The following is a 20,996-nucleotide window of genomic DNA, read 5'->3' on the forward strand; positions in this document are numbered from 1 at the left end:
TGCTCTAAAATGGCTCCTACAATTTCGTAATCCAGAGGGCCAGATGGCAAGATGGTTAGAACGATTACAAGAATATGATTACGAGATCGAACACAGGGCTGGCAGAGTTCATTCAAATGCTGATGCCCTTTCGAGACGGCCGTGCAGTGCAAATTGTAATCACTGTCTTAAATTAGAAGAACGACTTTGCCCCGTGAGACGAACCACCGTCATTAATGAGCAATGGCAGCCTCAACAGCTACAAGACGCTCAAGCAGATGATCCATGTATAAAAAGAGTATTGGATTGGATGCGTCGAAGTGAGAGACCTTCTTGGCAAGACATTAGTGCATGTAGTCCAGAAGTCAAGTGTTACTGGAGCCAATGGAATTGCCTAGTGCTGAAAGATGATCTTCTGTATAGAACCTTTGAGAACGATGATGGTACAGAAACTAAGCTTCAGTTGATTGTACCTAAAAGTAAAGTGTCAGAAGTATTGCGTCAGTTGCATGACGGTGCATCAGGTGGACACTTTGGTATCACGAAGACTCTGCAAAAGGTTCGAGAACGGTTCTATTGGTTGAACTGTAAAGATGATGTAAGAAGATGGTGCCGGAAATGTGAACTGTGTGCAACCAGTAATGGTCCAGCTGGTAAAAAGAGGGCACCCATGAGACAGTACAATGTTGGTAGTCCTATGGAAAGAGTAGCAATCGACATTGCAGGTCCACTTCCAGAGACAAATGATGGAAATAAATATATCCTGGTAGCCATGGATTATTTTACGAAATGGACTGAGGCCTATGCGATACCAAATCAAGAAGCTGCTACCGTTGCAGAGGTACTTGTTAAAGAATTCTTTAGCCGATTTGGTGTTCCTTTGGAGATCCACTCCGACCAAGGGCGAAATTTCGAGTCAACCCTTTTCCAAAACGTTTGTAAATTGATTGGTGTCAATAAGACCAGAACGACACCCCTGCATCCTCAATCAGATGGAATGGTCGAGAGAATGAACCGAACAATGGGTAAACACCTGTCCAAAGTTGTATCAGAACATCAAAGAGATTGGGACCAGCACATTCATTTATTCCTAATGGCCTACCGCTCGGCCGTGAATGAAACTACAGGCCAGACTCCAACCTGCCTGATGTTAGGTCGTGAAGTTCGTTTACCCTGCGACCTAGAGTTTGGCTGCAGACCTTCCGAAGAACATGTTGCAAGCGAAGATTATGTCGACCGCCTGAAGTTAAGAATGAACAACATTCATGAACTTGCCCGACAACACATCCAGATAGCCAGTGACAGAATGAAAGATCAATATGATTCTCGATGTAAGAGTGAAAGCTATGAAGTAGGCGATCTTGTTTGGCTTTATAATCCACAACGTCGTCGAGGCTTGTCTCCCAAACTGCAAAGACAATGGGAAGGTCCATATGAAATTAAAAAGAAAATAAATGACGTAATATACCGAATTAAGAAGTTGCCGAAAGGTAAACCAAAAGTAGTTCACATAAATCGTCTTGCACCATATGCTGGCTCAAATGAAACAGAAGAAGCACGAACCCTTCAACATGAGATCAAAGATGACCGGCGACCAAGCTTTAATGAATTCATGTCAAATTACGCAGAGAGAAAGAGTGCTAGATTCGGCGTGACCACAGAAGTTCAGCAGGATCTTTTTAGTGTTCCGCATAACGTCTCTCTAGCCCACTGTGTTGCCCAAGATCTTGAGATGACTAAAGGAATCTCATCCGTATTTTATAAGAAATTCGGTCGTTTGGACGAGTTAAAAAACCAGCAGCCTAAAGTTGGAAGAGTACTGAGATTAGAAGATGGTTCCCGATCTTTGCTGTATATGGTGACCAGGAAGTCTTATACAGACAGGGCAAGCTACGAGGATATATGGCGTGCTCTAACTAATTTGAAGAAAATTGTGTGCAATTACGACATCAAGAATTTGGCCTTACCCAAGATAGGCCATGCACTAGATAATCTGGACTGGAAGATTGTCAGAAGCATGCTTGAAGTGATCTTCCGAGACACCGGCGTACGAATTACTGTGTGTTGCATTAACCCGATGGGATCGTATCCTTCAAAGTCAGTAGACTGTTATTTCTTTCTAAAGGGTTCATGCAGAGCTGGAGAGTCCTGTAAATTCCGCCATGCTGTGCCTACCGGAGTTGCTGATCGGGACGATCAGATTTAAGAGGGGAGCAGTGTTACGAACATACTTTTGGCATGGCCCAGGTAACGGTTGCATTGCATCTCTAATACTCTCGAAAGTTCGCGGCGTATCGAGTGCGAGAGAGAATAACCGGTCACGTAGGTGAATTAGAGGTGGGACAACGCCAGAATATTCTCGATACAGTAACTGTAGTATATATAGGTAACAATGTTAGAAGTAGAGTTAGTCGATAAGAGAGTACCGAACTGTAAAGTTATAAATAAATATATGTATATAAATTCGAACCGCTCGTTTTATTTAATCACGCTACAATATATATATATAACGATGTTATGAGAGGAGTCTCATAACAGGAGAAGGAGGAGATGTTATGTCTAGAACTAAAAAAAATGATAATAAATTTGAAAACATTTCCAAAAGATTCGATGAAACGTCTCAAATTATTAAGGCAGAAGCTAGACAAAACGACGAGAAACTCGAAAAGGTTTCTAGAAGATTCGACGAAGTATGTATTCAGAACAATGAGAAATTTGAAGAAATCTCTAAAACATTCGATCAGGTACAGAAAAATGTAAACAACGTAAAAGAGAAAATCAAACAGTTAGAGACCATGATAACTAACACGAAAGTGCTACCACCAATTAATACGGTAGCTTTAGATCCGGTAGTAAAAGAAGAAATACCGAGAGACGAAACGACACATCATATGAGATTCAAATTACCACCATTTAATGGAAAGTCCTCTTAGTCGATATACCTTAGACAATTTGAAGCTATTGCGACAGCCAATCATTGAACAAGAAAATGCTGTTTCCTTGACTGCTGTTTTACGAGGTGATGCTGCGGATATCCTAAGATTAATTCCTAAGGGCCAAGAAAAATGTTACCAGACCTTGTTTACTCCACTAGATAAACGTTACGGAGATGCTTATCTACAACAAGTCTACAAAGTACAAATAAGAAGTAGAATCAAACGAGCAAGTGAGAATTTGCAAAAATTTGAAGCAGATATTGCTCGTATAGTGCTGTTGGCCTATCCAGAGGCACCAGACAACATTTTGGAAGAAATTTCTGTAGATGCCTTCGTCAATGGGTTAAGAGACAGTGAACTACAGAAAGCTTTACGACTAGCAAGACCAAAAGTTTTAGATGAAGCGCTCGCTATTGCCTTGGAACATGAAACAGCTAGTCAAGCTTCACGGAGCTATCGAGTACGAACCTCTGAAGAGAGCGACGTACAAAACGATAAACGTCTGGAGGAAATCGTATGGAAAGTAGTTCGTTACATGATACCGAAAAGACGTGAACCCAGATCTTGATATAGTAACGACGTAGGTCACATTCGTCGGAAATTGCATGAAAATAATATAACAGTCAGAAAGCTAGAACAGATCGAACACTGGGCTGGAAAAAGTCATTCAAATGTTGAGGCTCAGTCAAGACGGCCATACAGTGCAAATCGTAATCATTGTCTTGAATTAAAAGAACGACTTTGCCCCGTAAGAGGAACCACCGTCATTAATGATCAATGGCAGCCTCAACAGTTACAGGACGCTCAAGCAGATGATCCATGTATAAAAAGAGTATTGGATTGGATGTGTAGAAGTGAAAAACCTTCTTGACAAGACATTAGTGCATGTAGTCCAGAAGTCAAGTGTCACTGGAGCCAATGGAATTGCCTAGTGCTGAAAGATGATCTTCTGTATAGAACCCTTGAGAACGATGATGGTACAGAAACTAAGCTTCAGTTGATTGTACCTAAAAGTAAAGTGTCAGAAATATTGCGTCAGTTGCATGACGGTGCATCAGGTGGACACTTTGGTATTACGAAGACTCTGCAAAAGGTTCGAGAACGGTTCTATTAGGTGAACTGTAAAGATGATGTAAGAAGATGGTGCCGGAAATGTGAACTGTGTTCAACCAGTAATGGTTCAGTTGGTAAAAAGAGAGCACCCATGAAACAGTACAATCTTGGTAGTCCTATGGAAAGAGTACCAATCGACATTGCAGGTCTACTTCCAGAGACGAATGATGGAAATAAATATATCCTGGTAGCTATGGATTATTTTACGAAATGGACTCTACCGTTGCAGAGGTACTTGTTAAAGAATTCTTCAGCCGATTTGGTGTTCCTTTGGAGATCCACCCCTACCAAGGGCGAAACTTCGAGTCAACCCTTTTCCAAAACGTTTGTAAATTGATTGGTATCAATAAGACTAGAACGACACTCCTACATTCCTAATCAGATGGAATGGTCAAGAGGATGAACCGAACGATGGGTAAACACCTGTCCAAAGTTGTATCAGAACATCAAAGAGATTGGGACCAGCACATTCATTTATTCCTAATGGCCTACCGTTCGGCCGTGAATGAAACTACAGGCTAGACTCCAACCTGCCTGATGTAAGGTCGTGAAGTTCGTTTGCCCTGCGACCTAGAGTTTGGCTGCAGACCTTCCGAAGAATATGTTGCAAGCAAAGATTATGTCGACCGCCTGAAGTTAAGAATGAACAACATTCATGAACTTGCCCGACGACACATCCAGTTAGCCAATGACAGAATGAAAGATCAATATGATTCTAGATGCAAGAATGAAAGCTATGAAGTAGGTGATCTTGTTTGGCTTTATAATTCACAACGTCGTCGTGGCTTATCTCCTAAACTACAAAGCCAATGGGAGGGTCCGTATGAAATTAAACAGAGAATAAATGACGTAATATACCGAATTAAGAAGTTACCGAAAGGTAAACCAAAAGTAGTTCACATAAATCGTCTTACACCTTATGCTGGCTCAAATGAAACTGAAGAAGCCTAAACCCTTCAACATGAGATCAAAGATTGGACCGGCGACCAAGCTTTATTGAGTTTATGTCAAATTACGCAAAGAGAAAGAGTGCTAGATTCGGCGTGACGACAGAAGTTCAGCAGGATCTTTTTAGTGTTCCGCATAACGTCTCTCTAGCCCACTGTGTTGCCCAAGATCTTGAGATGACTAAAGGAATCTCATCTGTATTTTATAAGAAGTTCGGTCGTTTAGATGAGTTACAAAATCAGCAGCCTAAAGTTGGAAGAGTACTGAGATTAGAAGATGACCCTCGATCTTTGCTGTATATGGTGACCAGGAAGTCGTATACAGACAGGGCAAGCTACGAGAATATATGGCGTGCTCTAACTAATTTAAAGAAAATCGTGTGCAATTATGACATCATGAATTTGGCTTTCCTTACCCAAGACAGGCCATTAGATAATCTGGATTGGAAGATTGTCAGAAGCATACTTGAAGTGATCTTCCGAGAAACCGGCGTAAGAATTACTGTGTGTTGCATTAATCCGAAGAGATCCTGTCCTTCAAAGACAGTAGACTGTTATTTCTTTCTGAAGAGTTTATGCAGAGCTGGAGAGTCCTGTAGATTCCGCCATCCTGGGCCTACATATAGAGTTGCTGATCGGGACGCTCAGATCTAAGAGAGGAGCAGTGTTACGAACATGCTTTCGGCATGGCCCATGTAACGGTTGCATCTCGAAAAGACATCGAGAACCTTCGCGAGAACAAGAGAGAACAACCCATCACGTTGGCGAATTAGAGGTGGGCTATTAGGAATCTTCTAGAACATAGTAACTTTGGTATATATATATGTAACGATGTTATGAGAGGAGTTGGTTGATAAGATAGTTTTGTGCTGTAAACTTATAAATAAATATACTTATATAAATTCGAACCGCTCGTTTTATTTAATCTCGTTACAATATACTAAGGTGAGTATTAATCTTGGGAATTGGTATTAACCAAGGTGGAGAAGTTAGGAAATTTGTTGGGAGAATTTCAGAAAATTCAAGATGTAAAATGGTGGATCTAGTCTTGTTGTCGAGAAAGTGTCTTGAAATCTACCTGTGAACGTATTGGTATAAGTAGGGTGTTCTTTATTACTAGCTAGTTTAGAAGCATATGAGAGAGAAAAGTATTTGCATCGTAAACTTAGTGGTGGTTCTCCTGTTAAGCATTGTAAACTTTCAACTGGTGTCGTTCGAAACTCGATTCGTTCGAGATTCGTAGAGCTGTGTTTTAAACAGGTTCTAATGTTTTTAATACTGATACTTTGCTTGATGAATAAACTATCGCACCATAGTCGAGTTTGGATCTAACTAAAGATTTATATACATATAATAGTGTATTGTGATCTGCTCCCAAATTTTGCTGGAAATAGTTTTCATAAAATTTAGTCCTGCTTGGCATGATTTTTTAAGTTCTTCTGTATGTTTTTTCCAGGAAAGCTTTTGGACGAAGACCATACGTAAAAATCTGATATTATTTGCGAAACTAAGGGTTTGATTATATAGCTTCAGATGTGGAATTAGAGTATTATGTTTTTGTGTGAATAAAATACATTGGGTTTTTGTCAGTGAAAATTGTAATCCGATAGTCCTAGACCATGATTCTAACTGATTGATTGTTTGTTGTAAATGTTTTTGAATAGATGTAGAGTTTTTTCCTTTGGCAAATAAAACTAAGTCATCAGCGTATAATCTTCCCTTAACAATCGGCAAGCATTGTTGAAGTATGTCGTTTATGGCTATTAGAAAAAGGGTTGAGCTTATAACTGATCATTGTGGTACTTCGTTCTCTTGAACTTTTTTATCTGAGTTAACGATGTCTGATCGCACTATGAAGCTGAGAGATTGAAGAAAATTGGAAATAAATTTTAATATATTGCCTCTGATATTCCAATTCAAATTCGCCAGACAGTATCATAAGCTTTATTAATATCAAAAAAAACTGCGATACAATCTTGCTTATTTGCAATGATTCAGATATTCCTGACTCTAAGTCTATTAGGTTATCTATAGTGGATCTATTTTGCCTAAATCCGCTTTATTGTGGAATAAGGAATTTTTGTTGTTCTAAATACCATCTCAGCCTTTTACTCACCATTTTCTCTAATACTTCACATATAATATTAATTAAAGATATTGGTTGATATGACTCAGGTGATGTCCGGCATTTCTCAGGTTTAAGAAGTGGTTGTATTCTTGCTTCGGACCAAGTTGATGGGAAAACCTGGTTACTTCAGATAAAATTATAAAGGTCTAGTAATAAATTTTTCCATTGTCTAGTAGATGTAGTAGAAATACTAAGGGGATACCGTCTGGTCCTGGGCCTGAATATTTGAAAGAAATAAGGCTTCAGCAAGTTCTATGAAGGAAAAAGGAACGTTAAGGTTGTGAATCTCATGTCCGTCGAATCCCAATATGTTTTTTCTACGTTGTTTTTATGTATTTTAAAATTATCAGTGTAATTTTCATCACTGGAATTTAATTCGTATTGGTCTGCTAACATAATATCTACGATTTATTTTCTATTACTAATTATTTTGTTATTTTTTGCTAGAAAAGGAATCTTATATGGTTGGCTTTTGTCAGGGATTTTTCTTAAGTTTCTCCAAACTGTAGTTATGCTTGAAGAGGTATTTAGAGATGAGATGAATTTTCTCCAGGATTCTTTTTTATTCTTTTTTAGAATGTATCTTGCCTCAGCTCTTCGTTTTTTGTAGTCCGTTATGTTTTCGCCTGTTTTATGATGCTTTAGTCTATTGAAAGATTTCTTATACGCTCTTGTAGCTTGGCTGCATTCAGGTGTCCACCACGGAAGAGGTTTATGTTTCTTTAAAATTTTTGTTTTTCTTACATACGTCTCTGCGGCTGCTGTGATGGTTTGTAAAAATGTACTTAAAAACTTGTCAATGTCGTTTGATGATGTAAAGTTGGTTTGGTTAATGTCCTGTTCGATCTGTTTATTAAAATTAGTCCAATCAGCATTTTTAATATTCCACTTTGAGATAGGCGATTCAATATTTGTGGTTTTCTGATGCGTTAAAGAAATTATAATGGGAGAGTGGTCACTACCATATAAGTAGGGTAGAACGTCCCATGTTAACGTAGTGGACAGAACTGGGTCACACAGAGAAATATCAACTGCCGATGATGTGCCATTATATATGTTGAATCTGGTTGGTCTTTTGTCGTTAAGTAGATTCAGATTTTGGGATGTTATAATATCTTCTATAATTCGCCCTTTCGGGTTGAGTTTTATAAAACCCCACATCGGATTTTGGCAGTTAGGATCTCCAACGATAATTCTAGGTGAAGAAATTTGTTCCAAAATAGCTGTTTAATCTTCTTGGGATATAGTTTGATTTGGTGGGATACACATATTACATATATATAAATATACATTTTGAGGTATATTTATTGCAATAGTTATTAATTCAATATTATTTGAAGTCACTGGTAACTGTGTGATCATGAATTTTTCATCCACGTAAATTGCTACTCTTCCACTGGCAATGTTTTGGTTTAATCTGTTATTATAAAAACATGAATAATTTCCAAAGTTTTTGAATTTTTGAAATTTGTTTCTTGTAGACAGATAATAGATGGGTGTGTTTCAGAGATAATATGTTTTAGTTTTTCAAAATGGGTCTAAAACCCATTTAAGTTCCATTGAAGCAGAGAAGTGAATGTAATTATTCTTTAGAGGAATTATTTACCGATGAATCGGAATCTTCTTCCGACAATAAAGTTTTCACTGCAGGGAGAAAACCTATATGTTTGCCAAGTTTTCGTATTAATTTGGTGCTTTTGGTTTTCAATCTTTTGTCGATGTAGTATGGATGCAATTCTGATAGAAACTTTATAAGTGAATTAGAGTCTTCTGAGTACAATTTTGTTACGCTGATTATGTCTTTTGATCCTTGTATATTTTCGAATAGATCCACTAGTTGGTCGAAGTTAACAATTGCTTTTCCCTTTCTACATATTCTCTAACTGGTTCTAGTAATGTTTGGAGATTTGGTATCTCACCTCTTAAGTTTTTATCATCAGTTTTGGTTTTTTTCTTTAATTAAAGCTTAAGTTTTTCAAAGTTTTCTTCGGCGGGTGGCGTGATTGCACCTTCTAGGGTTCTTTTTCTGGTTGCTTTGTTCGAAGTTATCTGGGGTTCGTGAGAATTTATATGTGTATTTTTATTTGGAGGTAAGTGTTGACTTGTTTCGGGTAAGGTCGATTTATGTTTTTGGGTATTTAGAGGATGACTCGGACGATGTAGGCGTTGCAATTGTAGTGTTAACTGAATAAGTGTTCAAATGTATAGATTTATATTGTAGTGAGCACTGTTGGGTTTGGTTTATTGATAAATTTGGGATTGCTACTGTTTGTAATGTGGTTTTAGAAGACGTAGTAAATGTGGAGGAAGTGGTATTTGAGATTGTGGGAGTATTTTGAAGATTATCTTGTTGAGTATGATTTATTGATGAATTTTGTCTCATTTCTGTTTGCATTGCACTATCATTATGAGGATAGTTAAAAGGTGAAATATTTGAACAATTAGCTGCCTGGTGTCCAGTTAATTTGCATTTAAAACATGTTTCGTTTTGGGCTATAAATATGTGGTGTGATGTTTGTTCCAACTCGATAATAAAAGATTCAGGTAGTACAAAGTTGTCTGGAAAAGGTGAAACGAAAATTTGTCTTCGAGAGCTTAGAATATGACTGAAGGCAGGATTGGTTGCTCCTATCCGTAGGTATGATATGTCTGAGAGAGTATTTAAACCTAGTTTTATTAATTCGTCCATTATTAAGTTAGAAGGTATGCTTGGACATGCATTGGTAACAATTAAGCGGAGTTATTAATCTTCTCGCTTGCAGTATATTTCCATTTACTATTATCTTATTTGTTTCTGCTATGAATTTATCTACTTGGTTTTTGGATGATAGATATATGCATATTCTACCGTTTGATATACGGGATGCTTTAATTATATTTTTTGGTTCTATATCCTGACTCAATCCTTCAAGATGGTCTTTAATTGTACAATTCTGTAGAGTGTTAAATAGAATAGCTTGATCTTTCTTTGGAATTAATATACTACGTGGTTAACTAACTGCTTTTAAGTATGATGCATTTTGTGGTAGCTGACTGGAAGATGACATCTTTTAAATGGATTTAAAATCCGACTAAAACCGGTGCTGTTTTACAGCTTTCGTTGTAATACCAGTTTATGAAAATTGGATAATACTTATAGTTAATTGCAGTGATTTACTTAAATATATAAATCCAAATAGATAAAAAAAGTATATTTTATCTACTCACCATTCCAATATTCAGTATACAAATCACTTTTACTTTTATACTTAATTCCTTAATTAAGCTTGTTCGATATACGAATTGAATTATATCTCTTGAAAGACCGCACTTGAATACTAATTAATTGTAATATAACTATTAAATACTATTTAATATACACACAAGTATTAAAAACTAATAGGAGAACTTTTAATTATCAAGTTTAACTTTGACAGTTACTTGACAATCTCCCGAACCCTTTGTTGTTTCCGCAGTATTTCAAAGTACAAAAAAGGACTTTTGTGCAGAAATACCCATTTTTTTTTAATTTAATCAGGAAGGTAAGATTAAGTTCCATCTTTTTGATTTTCATAGAAGTTTCGATGGTCTTTTAGGACTAGATAACATAAAATATCTTAATGCTAAGTTAGATTTCAAAAATTCCCAATTAACTACTCCATATTCTAGTATACCTATCTCTCTCTCTCTTGTCGTTTCCTCATTGCTGAGGATCGTGATTTCCTACAATGCGGGCTGTCAATTCTCTCCATCTCTTGCGATTTTGGGCTGCTCTCATGGACTCGGAAAACGTCTCTTCAGTGGCTTTCTGTACTTGATCTGACCATCGGATAGGTGAGCGTCCTCTGCCTCTACGTCCTTCTACGTTTCCGCACACAATTAGTCTTTCTAAGGTGTCATTGTCTCTTCTCGCAATGTGGCCAAAAAACTTTAAAACATTTGCAAGACACTGAGAGGAGAGTCTGGTCTGAATGTTTAGCTCTTCGAGAATCGACTGATTGGATTTGTGCTCCGTCCACAAGACGCGTAGCATTCGTCTCCAGCACCACATTTCGAATGCGTCAATCCTTTTTTTATCCTCTGATTTTATTGTCCATGTTTCGGCACCGTAACTGAAGATTGAAAAAATGAGTGTCCGTACCAGTCTCATTTTGAGTTTTTTGGATAAAGAGCGGTCCTTCCATATTTTTGACAGTCGACTCATCGCGTTCTTGGCCATCCCTATTCTTCTGCGAATTTCCGTATGGGAGGAGGCTGCATTGCTTAAGGAAGATCCTAGTTACGTGAACTCGTCTACTTTCTCGAATTGATTTAGGGCGCCTGTTGTTTGGAGGATATTCGCGTGGTCCACAATCATGATTTTTGTTTTCTGATTATTAATCTTGAGCCCACACTTGTTGCTTTCGGTTTCTACTCTCTTTATCAGTCTCGACATCTCCTCTTCAGATGTTGCTATCAGTGTTGTATCGTCTACGAATTTTAAGTTTGAGATCTTTTTTCCTGCAATGGAGATGCCGCCTCTCCATCCATCGAGTGCGTTCCTCATTATGTATTCTCCATATAAATATAGTATACCTCTCCAGTATACCTATAACATACTATAAATTTGATCTAAAAATAATCTTTAACCAAAAATTGGACCCCTTATCTTGTAGTGTAGCCAAAATTCCAGTTTCTCAAAAATCAGGATGTATATTTATCCCTGACCAAACTATTCAAATATGTGAAATCCCTGCATGTCTTTCGAATGCAATAGACGGTTTTGCTCTAACCGAAATGTATAACCGAACTCAAGATGAAATTTTTGTCACCTTAGATGCTCCAATTGATACTATTCCTTTTGACGAAAATTGTCATGAATTATTCCATGCAGACATAGTGCCTGCTGACGAAATCGAAAAATTTAATATTGAAAATTTAATCCGTACATCTCATATGAACTCTAAAGAAAAACAAAATATTCTAAAAATTTGTAATAAATATTCTAATCTTTTTAATAGCGAGAATAAACCTCTTACATTTACAAATAGAGTTAAGCATTTTATAAAAACTAAGGATGAACTACCTATTTATAGTAAATTGTATAGATATCCCTTTGCTCATAAACCATAAGCAAATAGTCAAATAAACAAAATGTTAGAACAAGGAATTATTAGACCAAGCAACTCACCTTGGTCCTCGCCTATCTGAATAGTACCCAAAAAGCAGATGCGCCAGGAAAAAAGAAATGGAGAATTGTCGTAGATTATAGGAAACTGAACAAGAAAACAATTCCAGAGGAGTTATTAATTGAATTTTACTCATTACCAAATATTATCGATATACTTGATAAACTAGTTGCAGATGCAACTATTTTAGTACACTTGATCTAGCTAGTGGTTTTCATCAGATTGAGTGAGATATTGAGACGATATTCCCAAGACAGCTTTCAATGTTGAGAATTGACATTATGAATATGTTCGTATGCCATTTGGACTCAAGAATGCTCCTGCAACTTTTCAGAGAGTTATGGACGATATTCTGCGAGGTCTTCAAGATGACATCTGTCTTGTTTACTTAGATCTCACATTTTAAATTTAGAGAAAGTTTTTAAACGTTTACAAGCCAGCAATTTTAAAATACAACTAGATAAGTGTGAATTTCTAAGAAAAGAAGTAGCCTATCTTGGTCATGTTGTAACTACAGAAGGTGTAAAACCAAACCCAGATAAAATTAATGGAATTGTCATATATCCAATTGCTAAAAGAGCACACGAAATAAAAGGATTTTTAGGATTGTTAGGATATTACAGGAGATTTATAAAAGATTTTGCCAGATTGACTAAATCGTTAACGAAATATTTAAAAAAGGATGCTAAGATAGAACACACTCCAGAATTTGTAAAATGTTTCGCAGATTGCAAAAATCTATTAATTAATGAACCTATACTTCAGTATCCAGATTTTGATAAAGATTTTATATTATTTACTGATGCAAGTAATGTAGCAGTAGGAGCCGTATTATCTCAACTGGTAAATGGTCAAGATAAACCAATAGCTTATGCCTCGAGAACATTAAACGAGTCCGAACAAAACTACAGTGTTATAGAAAAAGAACTTCTTGCGATAGTATGGGCAACTGAGTATTTTAGACCTTATCTATTTGAAAGCCAATTTAAAATTATGACAGACCATAAACCTTTACAGTGGCTTATGTCTCTAAAAGAACCAAATTCACGATTAGTGAGATGGCGTTTAAAATTAGAGTAATTTGATTACATAATCGAATACAAGAAAGGAAGTTGCAATGCAAATGCAAGAATAGACTCCCTATCTAGAATAGAGATTCATTGTAATGAATTTTTAAAATACATGAAAGAACACAATAAGACTCAGACAAGGAACGATGATGATAGCGTTTCGATGGCTGTAAATATCGACGACGACATTAACCCTTAATATCCTAGCGTGACATATAAGTTACGCAATATTGTGTAATTTAAACTGCGTCCTGTAAGGAAACTTGTGATAGGATCGCATAGATTGTATAAGTATTGTGCAATTTGACAGTACCTCTAATGCATGTTTACTAGTTTGCAGACATAGTGTGCGAAAATGTTGTGCCTGTAAACATTTAAAATAAGCTGTCGATAAATATTTAGAAAAAATGGACATGAATCTAGAGTAAGTACATTTATTTTTTTATCTTGCAATTTTTTAGCTCAAAAAGTAAGTTAAGCTTTACATAAAGGTACATAACGTACATCTTTCAATTTTTATTTAAATATTTTACTTCCACTTAAGACCCGTTTACACGGGTAGAGTAATGATGCAAGTACTTGGTAGAGTAGAGTAACTCTACTCGTAAAAACGCTCAGCGCAGTAGAGTAGCAAGTAGAGTGCATAGTACTTGGTAGAGTAGAGTGACCAGCAACATGTGGCAAAGTAACTCTACTCTACTACCACCACCACCGCCAAAATATCCACTCGCCTGCGCACTCTACTCATGGAACGCGGTCAATTCTGGTAGAGTAGAGTAGGTAGGAGAGTGCATAGGGACGCTGTCATTCCGTCTGGTGTTGTGTTTTGTGTAAATAGTGAAAATTAGGTTCACCGAAGATGAACTTCATTTCACTTTCCCTTTAAAACTTGTAGAGATGTATGGCAAATACCAGTGTTTAGGAATTTAGGTAGTGTACACTACAGAAATAAAAGTATGAGGCAAGCTGCGGAGGATAAAATCGTCGAAAGAATGGCAAAAGGGGGCTTTGGAGTAAACGAGCTCAAGCAAAAAATTAAGAATATAAGGTGCACTTATAATCAAGAGTGTTTAAAAATACAAAAATCAAAAAAATGGGGTTCAGGTTTAGCCGATGTATACGTTCCGAACGTGAAATGGTTCACTCCTATGGAAGCAATCATGAAAGGTGCAAAAAGAAACAAGGAAACTGAAGGCTCACGGACAAGTTACAGGCTTTTATTACTTGTTAATAAAAAATACAATAAGAAATACAAAATGTATTCTTATCAAGGTAAAAGAGCTGAGGCCCCGTGTGTATTCCTTCTTTTAAGCCACTCTCTCATCCACTCTTTTCTTTGTTACAAAGCGACCTCAATTACAAATGCATTTGCAACAGTAGCTAAACAATTTTGAATCAATTTTCTTTTTCTTGAATTCATTTTGTACTAAACAAACACCTACTCCACAGTATACTAGCATAAGTACTATACTTGTAACTCTCCTCGTGTGAACGGTATCAAGCCATTTTTGGTAGAGTAGTGAGTAGAGTCGACTCTACTCTCCTCACAACTCTACTCGTGTAAACAAGTCTTTAGTTCTGGGTAGCCCCAAAGTTCGGTATTACATATATGCAACGCTAGGATAATGTTATACCGTATTTCGGCAAAAATAAACATAAGACGTGATTTCATTCCCAGTGAATTATTTACTAAGATTTATAAATCATTGTTAACTGCCAGTTGGATAGCGATGATCATTGAAAAGATATCATGTATCAGGTATCAATTTCATGGTCACTGTGTCATCACATATGATAAATATTATGATATTCTCGTCGATTTGAGGAACAACGATTATTGCCATCTAGGGATTTACCAACAGAGAATTTTAAGAAACTATTTTGTTTTTATGTAATACATAAACGTCTTTATGGGAATGTATTTCTTATTTGGCATTTATGGGTTTTTTTTTTCATTTTAGGCACGGTTTTACCCTTGAAGAAGCACTTCAAATAGCTTACAATAATAGATTTAGATGCCATCTACACAGAACCTCCAGAAGTAAACGTCCTCACAGACGAAGAATCTGGAGATGAAATTGATGATGGAGATCTTCACCATTTGCCAGGGAGACAACTTCGTACCTAAGCCGAGATAAAACTTTTAAATAATAATAGAATTGGCGCCACTGAAGCCAGCGCACCTAGAGATGAGCCATCAAAATGTTCATATTCTTGGTTAAAAGGAGGTGATTTTCAAAATCGTCTGCATACTTTTTCAACACCAAATTTTTCTGATTATGAGAATTTAACACTTGTTGAATCGTTCGAGTTATTATGGGATGGCCCGTTATTCCAGTACTTAGAGTATATGTTCTTTTCAAAAATGCTGCAGACCCATATATCTCATTAAACAATTGAAATGCTTTATTGGCATTTTGATTTTTAGTGGATACGATCCAAAACCAAAAAAGAGCTTTTACTGGGATTCAAAACCGGACATGGAGCATCGTTTTGTTAAAAATGCAATGAGGCGTAATCGATTCGAGCACATTATGCAATTTGTACATTGGGCAGACAATAATAGCATAAACCCCAAGAATAAAGCATGGAAAGTGGAAAGATATTCCAAACAAGAAAAGACGATGATGCGCATTTGAAAATTGCACTTCTGTTGTTAGAACCACGTTAGAACCATGTGTAGAAAGTGTGATTTGTGGTTGTGCATTGATTGTAATGCGCAGTTTCATACAAAATAATTCTCTATACATACCTATGTAAAACATATTTTTTGTTTAAATATATAATTTAATAAAGCTTTTGCGTTTTTTCTTATTTTGCTCCCTGTATGTCCTAGAGTGACATATATGTCACAGCTAATAACTTTTTTTTGTTAACTTTTTTTTTTGAAAATAAGCTTAGAAACTTAACTAGAGGACTAATACGAACAATAAATTAACATAAAATATATCATTTTTTAAAAATATAATAATTCAGGATATTAAGGGTTAACGAAGAAAATCTACAACAAGGAAATGACGAAGATAATGACATTGAAGATAATGATGATGATGGAGAGACTATACATACTAGTATAGAGGATCCAATACTAGAAAAGCTCATTTCTGATAAACATCTCAATGTTTTTGATCACCAAATTGTAATTGATTTTGTTTTACATTCAGCTGCTAAACCAAAATGGAAAACATATTTCCCTTAGAGAAATACTTTATATCCAAATTTCCAAAAATAATATCGTAGAAAAAACTATTAATATATTCAAAAATTACATTGACCCAAAATACAAATATGCTGTGTACTTCAAAGAGGACATCTTTATACCTGAAATATTAGAAACGTTAAAAAATACATTTAAAAATTCTGTTTACAAGTTAATAAAATGTAACAGCATCTTAAAAGATTTAGTAGACAAAGATGAACAGCATGGAAAAATAAGGTTATTTTATGAAGGAAAAACTAATCACCGAGGCATTCTAGAAACAGAAACTAGAATCAAACGTACCTACTATTGACCAGGAATAAAACAAGATGTAACAGATTTTATAAATAATTCTAATATTTGCCAAGCAAATAAATATGATCGATGAAATAAAATCAAAAATTAATGATTACACCCACAGCTACAAAACCGTTTGAAATAATATTTTCAGACATTTTTCAAAGTCAAGGCCAAAAGTTTCTTAGTATAATAGACACATTTTCTAAAGACGGTCAAGCATACCCACTTTCAGCTTTGACAAGTACTGAAATTGTAAGAGCTTTTTTAACCTTCATGACACATCATGGAATTCCTGATCTAGTATCTATGGACTGAGGCACAGAATTAAAAAACTCTGTTGTACAAGAATTCTTCGACATACATAAAGTAAAAACTAAAAAATTAATAGTACCCAATCTAAAGGATCTATAGAGAGATTTCATTCTACTCTAATAGAACATCTACGAATAATAAGAAGCAAATCAGATGGAAAAATTGATATCTTAAATCAAATGCCTTATGCTATTTTAGGATATACTAACTCAATACATTCCGTAACTCAACAAAAGCCTATAGATATTATAAATGGACACGTTAACACTAAAAAAATATTTGTTATGAACATAGACCAAAAACTGATTAATAATTATATGCAAAAACATAGAGATATGACCAAAGAGATCTATAAAGAACTTCATAAAAGATTGATCGAACAAAAAGGAAAAGGTATTGAATTTAACAATAAGGATCAACACGAACCACTCGCATACGAAGAAGACAGTGATGTTTACAGGAAAAACACTACACTTGTACGAAATAAACTTAACCCTAAATTTATGAAAGATAAAGTTGTTAAAGATACAAAAATTAAAGTTACTACTTAAAAAAGACTTTTACACAAACAAAACTTGAAACGACCAAAAACTAACCGTAAAAACTCTTGCAGGTTCCTAATAACAACGATGATAGTCCTGGGCCTTCAACAAGCCGAGACTAAAGAAATCACTTTTACAAATCTTAAAGACAATCCTGGAATACTCTTTTATAAATTAGGTACTGCAAAAATTAAATCCAGTACTTATTCATTTATTCATTGTGTCAATTTAGAACCAATTCAAAAAGAAATTAAGACCCTAACTGTCTTACTAATAAAACACTCGTATTTTAAGGTTATTCCGTATTTATATCTAGAATGGTTATCCTAAGTATAAGGTAAATATAATACTAAAATATTTTGTTACAAATAAACTCGGTATATGTTAGTTATAAGTATTCCCACTTTATTCCGAAATAATAGTTTGGAAATGTTGCAATCTTTTGCACAAATACATAGAACCACGCCATATTGAGTGAAATATGTCAATTTTGATTTTTCTTTGAAACTGACAACTGACACCAAATATATCTTTTTCTTTATTTGTTATCTTATATGTTGAGTTTGAGTATTTTAAAATTGCAAAAAAGTTGCAAAACGTTGCAAAAAATTGCAAAAATTGCCAGTGTCTTTTGAAAATGGATTTATTGAAAGTTTTTCTTTTTCGTGTATTTTCCATCATGTTAATTAAATTATCAACTTCCCCGACAACCGCAACACTTCTTAAACACATTTTTTTATTATATACATAGCTACTCACAAAACAATACAAAAAATAATATATTCTTGTCACTGATGACTTTGACATTCATAAAATAGGTTATAACACGGTTATCCCAGACTTAAACAAGGGTGTGGGTCGGTATAATCTTGGAATAAATTCTTATACCAAGTATAACTTATATCTAAGTTATTCCATGTTTATTGTTAGTGATTTTGCCTATACCTGATTTATTCTGAGTATAAGTTTTATACTTGGTTTATTAGTTATGATGTAAAACTTTCCTACCAAAATATAACAGCTGCAATTAAAGACGGCCTTAGTAGTCCTTATTATTCCGAATTAGAAAATTTTGATCGTGTCCTTTTCTTCCAGCTACAACTAGCTGAACAAAAACTCCAATCACTCTTACCTAACCACAGAGCAAAAAGAGGTCTTATAGACGGACTAGGCTCAATTATTAAATGTATTACAGGAAACTTAGATACAGAAGACGCAAAACATTATTATAGAGCACTAGAAGAACTAAAAAGTAACCAAACAAAAATTGTAACTAAACTTAATAAACAAATTTCATTATCGACAGAGATTGTAGAGAATTTTATTAATATTATTTCTCTCATAAAGAGTAATCAAGAAGTAATTTTCTCTGGTTTAGAATCTATTTGTTCAAACCTTAATAAATTTATTTTTAATTTCGAAGATTTCCTTATAACAAGAAATATTTTAGATCAATTACGTATAAGTATGAATATTATAGTACAGTTGCTAACAGACATAGAAAACTCTATAACATTTGCGAGACTAGGTATTTTAAATAGTAGCATAGTGAAGATTAATAAACTAAAGTCAATATTAACTTAAATTATGAAATACCATTCAAGAAACGAACTAATTTATCCGAATATCACATCAGACATAAATAAATATTATATCTTAGAAACTGAAGCGTACTACTCTAACTTGACAATTGTTTTCATTGTCTATGTTCCAATAGCTTATCCCGACGAATACTCCTACTATCATTTATACTCGATTCCTACTGTAAATCGAACTATCATAGTGCCCCCTAACACCTAACTGATAATGAATGAAAATTTTTACCAATACACATCTGTACCATGCTCAAATCTGAAGCGCAAATTCTTCTGACCCGAGACTCATCTGAAAAGTAAAAACGAAGAAGAGTGTCTATTTCAACTTCTTCAACTGAAATCTAATCCTACGAGATGCCAAAGAATAGAAGTTCACATTTCGAAAAAATATGATCTAACAAGTAGATTAGTCCCACTACATCGCTGTTTTGGTAACCAAAACCAAAATCCAAATGAACTGTACTAACACAGAAATTATTTTATTATTAAAATGACATTTAGATTTGTTCTAAGCTTTTAAGGTCGAACAGAAGAAATTGCCGTTGCCAAAAACATGAAGGCTTTAGAGCACTATGGCATGGAAGATTCTATTGCCTGTTGACAGTAGGTGTGTGTAGGAGTAGAAATATGAGTAGAGGTGGATTTTAAGGTGGTTTTAGGGATTTTTGGATTTTGGATTTAGAGTTGATTAGGTTGATTACGGGTTTGATGACATTTGACATTTGACATTTTTTTTTAATTTTGGGTACGATATTCAAATACTTTTCCCCGCTTTGTAAACCTGAGCTGAGATTAGTGTTCCATTTAGGGTTTTATGACGTTGTAGTTGGAGAGTTTGTTGCATTTTAACATCCTGTATTCTATCTAAGAATGGATGTATACTAATTTGTTTCAGAAACTCTTTAGGTATCGGAGGGTATGCCAATTGTGACCAATGTGGGTGGTTTTAAAATTTTGCTTGTTCTAATTGTGCCTGGTTTAACTATGGAAGATGATAAGGCTGTTTGTTAAGATTCGACATTATTTACTAAAACAATATTAGATAAAGAATCTTGCGTACTATTTTTTCTTAATTCAGCGTTGTGTCGTATTACATTAGATTGTAAATGTTTTGTTGTAGTACTATTTTATTTTCTAAATCGGTTTTCATAATGTTATGTTTTCTGTTGTTCTTTTAATTGGTCTATTCTACTATTAATTTGACTTACCTCTAACTAAATTTTTTTGTGAATTTGAGATCTACTACCGTTTTTCTCTTTTCCTCTTGTCTACGCTTTTATTTCAGTTCTTTCTCTTCTTTTCCAACATTTCTATTCCAGCTCTTTCTCTTTTTGTCCACGCTTCTCTTTCACCACCATAGGATTTTCCTTTTCCTCTTCCATTTTAAAAACAATGCAGGGGGTCCAGACGTATACATTTCTACAACAAATTCAGTAGATCTTGTATTAACCATTACCAACTATTTAATATCTCTTTTATCCCACCGCTCCCACTAATGTTACACTTTTTTCGTATCACTTTTATTAAAACACAAACAATATTAGAATACTTAAAAACAACTTTAACCAAATGGCAGAGCTATTCAAAAATTCAATTACTACTACTACTTAGAATGTCAACTTTCTGTGTTTATATGTATTTTTTGACGTTCCAGACCTTACGAGACATTTCGGAATTTTTCGATGACATTTCAAACATTCTAGATTTTTAATATTTTTTTTTGTCAAG

At 35.0% G+C, this 20,996-nt stretch overlaps 1 protein-coding gene across 2 annotated transcripts in view; it reads left to right on the forward strand.

Annotated features, from left to right (window-relative positions):
* LOC140441423 (uncharacterized) overlaps positions 1 to 20,996 on the forward strand; it is a 214,886-nt gene that overhangs the window by 151,165 nt on the left and 42,725 nt on the right. The gene's annotated exons all lie outside the window — the stretch shown is intronic.

This window comes from Diabrotica undecimpunctata, chromosome 5 (genome assembly GCF_040954645.1).
Source record: "Diabrotica undecimpunctata isolate CICGRU chromosome 5, icDiaUnde3, whole genome shotgun sequence".
NCBI lineage: Eukaryota > Metazoa > Arthropoda > Insecta > Coleoptera > Chrysomelidae > Diabrotica > Diabrotica undecimpunctata.